The sequence below is a fragment of the Anomaloglossus baeobatrachus genome, chromosome 7 (assembly GCF_048569485.1).
Source record: "Anomaloglossus baeobatrachus isolate aAnoBae1 chromosome 7, aAnoBae1.hap1, whole genome shotgun sequence".
Taxonomy (NCBI): domain Eukaryota; kingdom Metazoa; phylum Chordata; class Amphibia; order Anura; family Aromobatidae; genus Anomaloglossus; species Anomaloglossus baeobatrachus.
Window position 1 is genome coordinate 20,063,618 of NC_134359.1, and position 11,012 is coordinate 20,074,629.

The 11,012-nt window shown below is 46.3% G+C and overlaps 1 protein-coding gene across 1 annotated transcript in view; it reads right to left on the reverse strand.

The window, feature by feature from the left end:
* LOC142244973 (autophagy-related protein 9A-like) overlaps positions 1–5,864 on the reverse strand; it is a 137,709-nt gene extending 131,845 nt beyond the window's left edge. Inside the window, exon 1 of the mRNA XM_075317123.1 lies at positions 5,693–5,864. The gene's annotated coding sequence lies outside the window, so the exon portion shown is untranslated. The remainder of the gene's footprint in view (positions 1–5,692) is intronic.
* Positions 5,865–11,012: the final 5,148 nt, after the last annotated feature.

An 11,012-nucleotide genomic window follows, 5' to 3' on the forward strand; every position in this document is an offset into this window, starting at 1 on the left:
CAGTGATGTCACAGTACAGGGATAATACACACAGTGGTGTCACAGTACAGGGATAATACACACAGTGAGGTCACAGTACAGGGATATTGCACACAGTGATGTCACAGTACAGGGGTAATACACACAGTGATGTCACAGTACAGGGATAATGCACACAGTGATGTCACAGTACAGGGATAATACACACAGCGATGTCACAGTACAGGGATAATGCACACAGTGATGTCACAGTACAGGGATAATACACACAGTGATGTCACAGTACAGGGATAATACACAGCGATGTCACAGTACAGGGATAATACACACAGTGATGTCACAGTACAGGGATAGTACACACAGCGATGTCACAGTACAGGGGTAATACACACAGTGATGTCACAGTACAGGGATAATACACACAGCGATGTCACAGTACAGGGATAATGCACACAGCGATGTCACAGTACAGGAATAATACACACAGTGATGTCACAGTACAGGGATAATGCACACAGTGATGTCACAGTACAGGGATAATACACACAGTGATGTCACAGTACAGGGATAATACACACAGTGATGTCACAGTACAGGGATAATACACACAGTGATGTCACAGTACAGGGATAATACACACAGTGATGTCACAGTACAGGGATAATGCACACAGTGATGTCACAGTACAGGGATAATACACACAGTGATGTCACAGTACAGGGATAATACACACAGTGATGTCACAGTACAGGGGTAATACACACAGTGATGTCACAGTACAGGGATAATACACACAGTGATGTCACAGTACAGGGATAATACACACAGTGATGTCACAGTACAGGGATAATACACACAGTGATGTCACAGTACAGGGGTAATACACACAGTGATGTCACAGTACAGGGGTAATACACACAGTGATGTCACAGTACAGGGATAATACACACAGTGATGTCACAGTACAGGGGTAATACACACAGTGATGTCACAGTACAGGGATAATACACACAGCGATGTCACAGTACAGGGATAATACACACAGTGATGTCACAGTACAGGGATAATACACACAGCGATGTCACAGTACAGGGATAATACACAGTGATGTCACAGTACAGGGGTAATACACACAGCGATGTCACAGTACAGGGATAATACACAGTGATGTCACAGTACAGGGGTAATACACACAGTGATGTCACAGTACAGGGGTAATACACACAGGGATGTCACAGTACAGGGGTAATACACACAGTGATGTCACAGTACAGAGATAATACACACAGTGATGTCACAGTACAGGGGTAATACACATAGTGATGTCACAGTACAGGGGTAATACACACAGTGATGTCACAGTACAGGGATAATACACACAGTGATGTCACAGTACAGGGATAATACACACAGCGATGTCATAGTACAGGGATAATACACACAGTGATGTTACAGTAATGGGATAATACACACAGTGATGTCACAGTACAGGGATAATACACACAGCGATGTCACAGTACAGGGATAATACACACAGTGATGTCACAGTACAGGGATAATACACACAGTGATGTCACAGTACAGGGATAATACACACAGTGATGTCACAGTACAGGGATAATACACACAGTGATGCCACAGTACAGGGGTAATACACACAGTGATGTCACAGTACAGGGATAATACACACAGTGATGTCACAGTACAGGGATAATGCACACAGTGATGTCACAGTACAGGGATAATGCACACAGTGATGTCACAGTACAGGGATAATACACACAGTGATGTCACAGTACAGGGGTAATACACACAGGGATATCACAGTACAGGGGTAATACACACAGCGATGTCACAGTACAGGGATAATACACACAGTGATGTCACAGTACAGAGATAATACACACAGTGATGTCACAGTACAGGGGTAATACACATAGTGATGTCACAGCACAGGGATAATACACACAGTGATGTCACAGTACAGGGATAATACACACAGTGATGTCACAGTACAGGGATAATACACACAGCGATGTCAAAATACAGGGATAATACACACAGCGATGTCACAGTACAGGGGTAATGCACACAGCGATGTCACAGTACAGGGATAATACACACAGTGATGTCACAGTACAGGGATAATGCACACAGTGATGTCACAGTACAGGGATAATACACACAGTGATGTCACAGTACAGGGATAATACACACAGTGATGTCACAGTACAGGGATAATACACACAGCGATGTCACAGTACAGGGATAATACACACAGTGATGTCACAGTACAGGGATAATACACACAGCGATGTCACAGTACAGGGATAATACACACAGTAATGTCACAGTACAGGAATAATACACACAGTGATGTCACAGTACAGGGATAATGCACACAGCGATGTCACAGTACAGGAATAATACACACAGTGATGTCACAGTACAGGGATAATACACACAGCGATGTCACAGTACAGGGATAATACACATAGTGATGTCACAGCACAGTGATAATACACACAGCGATGTCACAGTACAGGGATAATACACACAGTGATGTCACAGTACAGGGATAATGCACACAGCGATGACACAGTACAGGGATAATACACACAGTGATGTCACAGTTCAGGAATAATACACACAGTGATGACACAGTACAGGGATAATACACACAGCGATGTCACAGTACAGGGGTAATACACATAGTGATGTCACAGCACAGGGGTAATACACACAGTGATGTCACAGTACAGGGATAATACACACAGTGACGTCACAGTACAGGGATAATACACACAGCGATGTCACAGTGCAGGGATAACACAAACAGTGATGTCACAGTACAGGGATAATACACACAGCGATGTCACAGTACAGGGATAATACACACAGTGATGTCACAGTACAGGGATAATACACACAGTGATGTCACAGTACAGGGATAACACACACAGTGATGTCACAGTACAGGGATAATACACACAGCGATGTCACAGTACAGGGATAATACACACAGTGATGTCACAGTACAGGGATAATACACACAGTGATGTCACAGTACAGGGATAATACACACAGTGATGTCACAGTACAGGGATAATACACACAGTGATGCCACAGTACAGGGGTAATACACACAGGGATATCACAGTACAGGGGTAATACACACAGCGATGTCACAGTACAGGGATAATACACACAGTGATGTCACAGTACAGAGATAATACACACAGTGATGTCACAGTACAGGGGTAATACACATAGTGATGTCACAGCACAGGGATAATACACACAGTGATGTCACAGTACAGGGATAATACACACAGTGATGTCACAGTACAGGGATAATACACACAATGATGTCACAGTACAGGGATAATACACACAATGATGTCACAGTACAGGGGTAACACATACAGTGATGTCATAGTACATGGATAACACACACAGTGATGTCACAGTACAGGGATAATGCACACAGTGATGTCACAGTACAGGGATGCACACAGCGATGTCACAGTACATGGATAACACACACAGTGATGTCACAGTACAGGGATAATACACACAGTGATGTCACAGTACAGGGATAATACACACAGTGATGTCACAGTACAGGGATAATACACACAATGATGTCACAGTACAGGGGTAACACATACAGTGATGTCATAGTACATGGATAACACACACAGTGATGTCACAGTACAGGGATAATACACACAATGATGTCACAGTACAGGGATAATACACACAATGATGTCACAGTACAGGGGTAACACATACAGTGATGTCATAGTACATGGATAACACACACAGTGATGTCACAGTACAGGGATAATGCACACAGTGATGTCACAGTACAGGGATAATGCACACAGCGATGTCACAGTACAGAGATAATACACATAATGATGCCACAGTACAGGGGTAATACACACAGTGATGTCACAGTACAGGGGTAATACACAGTGATGTCACAGTACAGGAATAATGCACACAGTGATGTCACAGTACAGGAATAATGCACACAGTGATGTCACAGTACAGGGATAATACACACAGTGATGTCACAGTACAGGGATAATACACACAGTGATGTCACAGTACAGGGATAATACACACAGTGATGTCACAGTACAGGGATAATGCACACAGCGATGTCACAGTACAGGGATAATACACACAGTGATGTCACTGTACAGGGATAAGGCACACAGTGATGTCACAGTACAGGGATAATACACACAGCGATGTCACAGTACAGGTATAACACACACAGTGATGTCACAGTACAGGGATAACGCACACAGTGATGTCACAGTACAGGGATAACGCACACAGTGATGTCACAGTACAGGGATAATACACACAGTGATGTCACAGTACAGGGATAATACACACAGCGATGTCACAGTACAGGGATAATACACACAGGGATATCACAGTACAGGGATAATACACACAGTGATGTCACAGTACAGGGATAATACACACAGTGATGTCACAGTACAGGGATAATACACACAGTGATGTCACAGTACAGGCATAATACACACAGTGATGTCACAGTACAGGGATAATACACACAGTGATGTCACAGTACAGGGATAATACACACAGTGATGTCACAGTACAGGGATAATACACACAGTGATGTCACAGTACAGGGATAATACACACAGTGATGTCACAGTACAGGGATAATGCACACAGTGATGTCACAGTACAGGGTTAACACACAGGGATGTGACAGTACAGGGATAATACACACAGCGATGTCACAGTACAGGGTTAACACACAGGGATGTGACAGTACAGGGATAATACACACAGCGATGTCACAGTACAGGGTTAACACACAGGGATGTGACAGTACAGGGATAATACACACAGTGATGTCACAGTACAGGCATAATACACACAGTGATGTCACAGTACAGGGATAATACACACAGTGATGTCACAGTACAGGGATAATACACACAGTGATGTCACAGTACAGGGATAATACACACAGTGATGTCACAGTACAGGGATAATACACACAGTGATGTCACAGTACAGGGATAATACACACAGTGATGTCACAGTACAGGGATAATGCACACAGTGATGTCACAGTACAGGGTTAACACACAGGGATGTGACAGGGCAGTTTCTGTAGTGTTACAGGCAGACATTTGTACATTATAATACTCACCTGCTCCTGGTAGTAAACTAAATATGGTGCCCATCGGAAGGGTCCTTGCAGGGTCCCACCATTGCCCGCAGCAGCTTCAACATTAGCCTCAGCATTTACTGAAACATTTTCCCTGCGGCTATCTGCAGCCTCCATCTTGATAACTGTAACCTAGCTCTAAGCGCTACATGAAGCGATGACCGAGGGACCACTGTGGTGCAGAGCAAGTTATGGTACCAGACGAGTCCACAGACAAAACACTTTAGTTTATTGTGGGAAGGTGACGCACAAGGCCTGTGGGGCAACAGAGAAAAGGGTACTTTGGAACAGGAGATGATACACAACTGGAGGTATTTAGCTGGAGCAAACTACAACTGTCACCTCAACTATCTCAGTGGAAACCAGTACAAACAATAACAGGAAATCTATACTTATACTTTAGCACTCGGCGTTCTATCCTAACTGGCTTCCACTAATGGGACCGTGCGGACACCGCACTAACTACGGAATTCTGCACTATACCTTAGCCAGTGTGCACAAGTTCAGACTCATGGTACCGTCCGAAAAACTGGTCCTCTTAGTGTGCACTTCTCTGGGGCTGAACGGAAGCAGCTTTTCTTTTCTTGGGTCACGGGTCAGCTGGGCTCATCCGGGCGACATCTTCCTCTGGGTCGGGTACCAATTGAGCAAACTCTGGGATTTCATCTCAGGCAATGTCCCGCCTTTTCCCTCAGCAGCTGTGGCACACCCACTGCTCACAATCTTTCCTGTCAGCTGTCCCCCTCAGGCCTGTTTTCCGGCACTTTCTCTGCAGGGCTAAACCACACAGACTGCCAGGACCCAACAACCACCATTTTCCCCCCCCTAGAAAGACACAACACCGTTCTTTTATAAATTAAAATACTTTTATTTGAATTTTCCATTTTTGGAGAGAGGTATGGGGAAAAAACCACTCTCATCTTTTGGCATAAAATTTGGTCGCAGCTTTTAACCAGGCATTAACTTGCCAACATCACGGGGTTCAGGCAAATGTACCGCCTTCCGGCCGTCCGGCGCGGGTATTTCACCACCACTTTTCCTACCCCTTCCGCCAAGGAGCAGCACAGCGCCAGCAAGCTGCGACCCCACCCAAAAACTGAAATACCTGAGCCGTCCCAGGAATTTCCGCAACCACCATATCCACAACATCATCATTTGGGATGTACCCATCTGAGCTTAAGGACAGCCAAATATTGCCTTCCAGCTGGCGGTGCCAGACCAACAACCTTTTTTTTTTTTTTTTTTTTTTTTTTTTTTATAAACACTTTATTAACAGCACAACTTGGGTAGGCCCTGATCGCACATGCGCCAGGAGAGATCCATATCACATTCTTCCTTAGCGCCTTGCCCCCTGGGCCAGAGGGTTACCTTCGGCCGGATCGTTGTAACACTCCGAACGAAAACAGGGAAACTTGTACCTCTGTGACCAGATAAGGGTAAGAGGCCTAGCTAGACGGCCTTGGACCAGCTACTTGAAGCCTATGTGTATCACCAAGTCGGTTGGAGAAAAGAGAGCTCACACAATCTTGATCACCTCTGATAGACCCACAGCTGAGCCAAGCCCCGGCAACCTCTCCAATTACATCCACTGTAAAGGGAACCAAGGACCGACCACCAAGGCGAAGAGGCGAAGATCCGCTCTCCTCGCAGCCAACATGTATGGAAGTAACCTCGGACCCAGTCACTAGGCCGACTTAGATCTGAAAGGAAAAACACTGTCAGAACAGAGAATTCTCGTAACCATCAACGCCTCTTCTCTCCAAGGTGGTACTGGCAAAACCCAAAACCCCCTTTTTTTTTTTTTTTTTTTTTTTTTTATATAGAAACAAATCACAATCATATCATTTTACATTAGCCCTGTACGCTGTTCTGAATCTTCTTACGTGCCTGATAAAAACCGATTTCAAAACCAACTCGGTCCTAACGTCCCTCATAATGCATTTCAATTGCAGTCACCTAATCCACTGAAACTGTGCTCATGTATACTGGCCCCTGAAGCCTTGGAACACCCCAACTCTGGGAGAGTTCGTACCGGGTACCACGGCTGGCAAACACCGAAATAACCAGGAACCGTCGCATTACCGACCAAAACCAGCCCACAAAAAGGAGGACTAAATCCGTGACGCTAAATTGAAGGGCCGTCGTCGTGGGTAAAAACTGGTACCATCACACCCGCTCGCCTAATAGACATAACCGACACCGTCGGGACACCCGCCGAGTGATGGAAAAAGAGATCCAAAACATCAATGTATAGATTTGCAATGGGGCGAACAATCCAAAAACCCCCATTTTTTTTTTTTTTTTTTTTTTTTTAAAACAATCTACGGCTAGAAAAGAATAGGCCTGCTGTGCTCCACTCACTTACCATAATCATCCAACCCTTCAATACCTTACACCCCACAAGACCCTCATCGCTTCAGTACCGTTCCACAATTTAAAAATGGGAAGACCGACCTCGTAACAGGTTGCTTGCAACCGAAAATGGTGCACATTCGTTGAATACTGCAGGGCGTGTATTACGAGAGGGTGGCTTGGAAAATCGTCACGCACATCAACCACCGGAGCAACACCCGCTGAATAACGTACCATAGAACCGTCAGGTCAATGCAAAATGGGGGCCCAGATCATAGGCCTAACTTCACCAAACACCCCACATCTAGCTGAGAACTCCAAACCTTGATACTGCTGGTGGGTTGAGTTACCAAAAATACTTGAGATTGGGATTGCAATAAGGTGAGCGATACCAACCCGGAAACCAGATGCCTGTTTTGCCTTCAACCCTGCGTTGACCCATAGGCATTCCAAGCCACAAAAAACCTAATCAGCCTGATTACTTATTTGAGGAAGGAGCTGTAGTTGGTTAAGGCTTTTACCCACCGGCATCGTCGGACCACTGGTCATTCTCCTATTTCCCAGTCCACCCCCCCTTTTGTGTAGCTGGAACCTAAATAGGGGGAAAAGCGCAATCAAAGCTAGGTTACCGGACCATGCCCCCCGGGCCCAGCATAAGGAGCATTTTTTTTTTTTTTTTTTTTTTATATATAACTATATAAACATATATTGCAAATAATCCCACACAGCTGGCCCTGCAACGCCGGAATACTCCATCTACAAATCTGTCTGTTCCTGCTCTTGAAACTATTATGGCATGGCACGGTAGCTCAGTGGCTAGCTGCAGCCCTGGGGTCCTGGGCCCAAATCCCGCCAAGGACACCATCCGCAAGGAGCCTGTACGTCTCCCCGTGACTGCGTGGGTCTACTCCGGGCACTCTGGCCTCCTCCCACACCCCAATAAACATACAGGTAGGGAATCCAGACCGTAAGCCCCAATGGGGACAGCGTCCCCAATCCATGCAAAGCACACGAAACTAAAAGTGAGTTTATACTTTTAGGATATTTATGTGGATGTAATTGTCCAGAAAATATTAGTGGGCATAATTATTATGCGAATAGCTAACCTTGCCGGTTTACCCATCTCACTTGTTTATTTTCGGTTACTACGGTAAGGAAAACCAATTAAAACATACGTAATTAACCAAAGAGGGAAAATCTAGTAAAAAAGGCTGAAAATTACTTCTCTAAAAAAGAGAAGCAATTTTAGAAAACAATCAAGCCATGCAAATGTACAGAGATATACTTCTCACATTTCGATAAAAATATCTGTGACCAATATAGATCCCTTCTTTCAAGTACAGCATTAAATTAGGGTGTATAACAGGGGGTTTAGATCCCGTGATCCCATCGTATTGTCACTAATCTATAAATCACTTGAAGGGTCAGTTAACAGGTGGCAACAAGATTATTACAAGGAATGGAGGCCGCCTGTATTAAAATAAGGTTGAAAAAGTAAGATATGTTTAATTTTGGAAAGACGTCTCAGAGGAGATCTCATTTGTACCTCTTCCGACAGGCCTACAAGCTGCCGTAACCCTCAGTCTGATACAGCGCCGCACAATCAGCTCTACCTTCACCTACTGTATCCTCACCTATCCCTTGTAGACTGTGAGCCCTCGCGGGCAGGGTCCTCTCTCCTCCTGTACCTGTCTGTGCCTTGTATGGTTTATGATTATTATACTGGTACGTATTATGTAAAACCCCTTTCACATGTACAGCGCCATGAATTATATGGCGCTATAATAAATAATAATAATTTGTATAAATACCCGTGTGCTCAATATAAATAAACTGGCACCAGACTTAATCCTCCGAGATAGGGAAAGCTTCTTTACAGTTAGAGCGGGTAGATTGTGGAATGCTGTCTACAAGGGGTAGGAATGCTAGATACCATCACAGCTTTTAACAGGAATGGGGGAAGGCGATTCCCTCAGCACCAATAACATTGTTTGTTATAAATAACTTAGTGACAACATGTAGAGCTGGGCGGGAAGCCTGTTACCTGTGACATCACATTATCCTCCCTAGGGGGACTTATCCCACCCCGCACTCCCCATCATGGTACTCACCTGGTGATTCAGGAAATGACAAGACGACTGGATCTAGATCTACCCACGTAACGCCTGCTACGACGACGCTCACACCTATCCAAGGGTTAAGATGACAGACTCCGGACATGGTGGCTACCCATGCCAAAGCTTGCTACCGTGACCCCTGCACATGACCGTACAACGCGATGGTCGGCACCGAACCCACCGCCGCCATAACATGCTGAAATCCACTGTGTGACAACGGTGAGGGGCTGTTAACAGTCACCATTGTCATAATGTCAAATGGGGTGTGTTTTGGCCTGGGAGGGGGCTCGGTGTAGGTGTGGTATCAGCAGGAGGGAAAACACGCCACCTGCTGACTGTTGCTTCTTGCCCCTGTTCACTACCAGCCCCCCTCAATTTGAACATTGAAGTCCTAACAGAATCCCTTAACCCGCCCGCTCACTGGGAGACCCACATGGTCCCTGGTTCATTCCCAGGCTAGCCCCCTTGGCATTCCCGGGGCATACAAACGGAGGGGAGGGGAAGTTCAGTGCGTGTGGGATGGGGTGATTTGAACTCTTGCAGGTTAGTGCCTGCATACTACATTCCCCCCCACCGTGCCTCCAACCTGCGCTGACAGGGACTGCACTGAGTCTGCACTTCAATTAGGCTGTGTGCGTAATTCATGCGTCCTGCGTCCCCTGCACAGTCTATGGAGACTGTGCAGAGGCCGTACGCACGTTGCATAGTAGAACGCAGCGATTCAGCTGCTGCCCGAATCCCTGTGTTCTAAGAAGTGACATGTCACTTCTTCCGTGCGCTCCGCCGGCAGCTCCTGCTCTGTCTATGGCAGGAGCTGCAGGCTGAGCGCACGTTCTCTGCCGGCACCATGCGCCTCAGAACGGAGCTTTTCAGCTGCGCTCTGAAGCGCACCTTTTAGGTGCCGTGCAGAGCGCACACAGCCCTACCCTGCTCCTCATCAGTACTGGCGGCGGTGGCTGGGCGGCGGTGGCTGGGCGGCGGGTGGGCGGGACCAAAGACAAAAAGCGCGAAGCGCTCTTTTTCAAACTTAATGGCGGCTCAAGCTGACCGGCGGGCGGGTAGTTCCCTCAGAACGCCGCTCGCCGGCGCACATAGCTTGAGCCTCAGCATGGAGGGAGCCGCTCACAGCTAAAAGCGCCGTGAGCAGGACGCTTTCCTCCATGCTGATTTTAGGGGAGGATGGAGGGAGGGAGGGGGTAAAGGGTGTTTAAATAATGGCGAGCACAAGCGGACCAGCGGGCGGGTAGTTACCTTAGAACGCCGCGCTCACCGGCACACATCGCTTGTGCCTCAGCAGAGAGGGAGCCGCTCACAGCTAACAGCGCTGTGAGCTG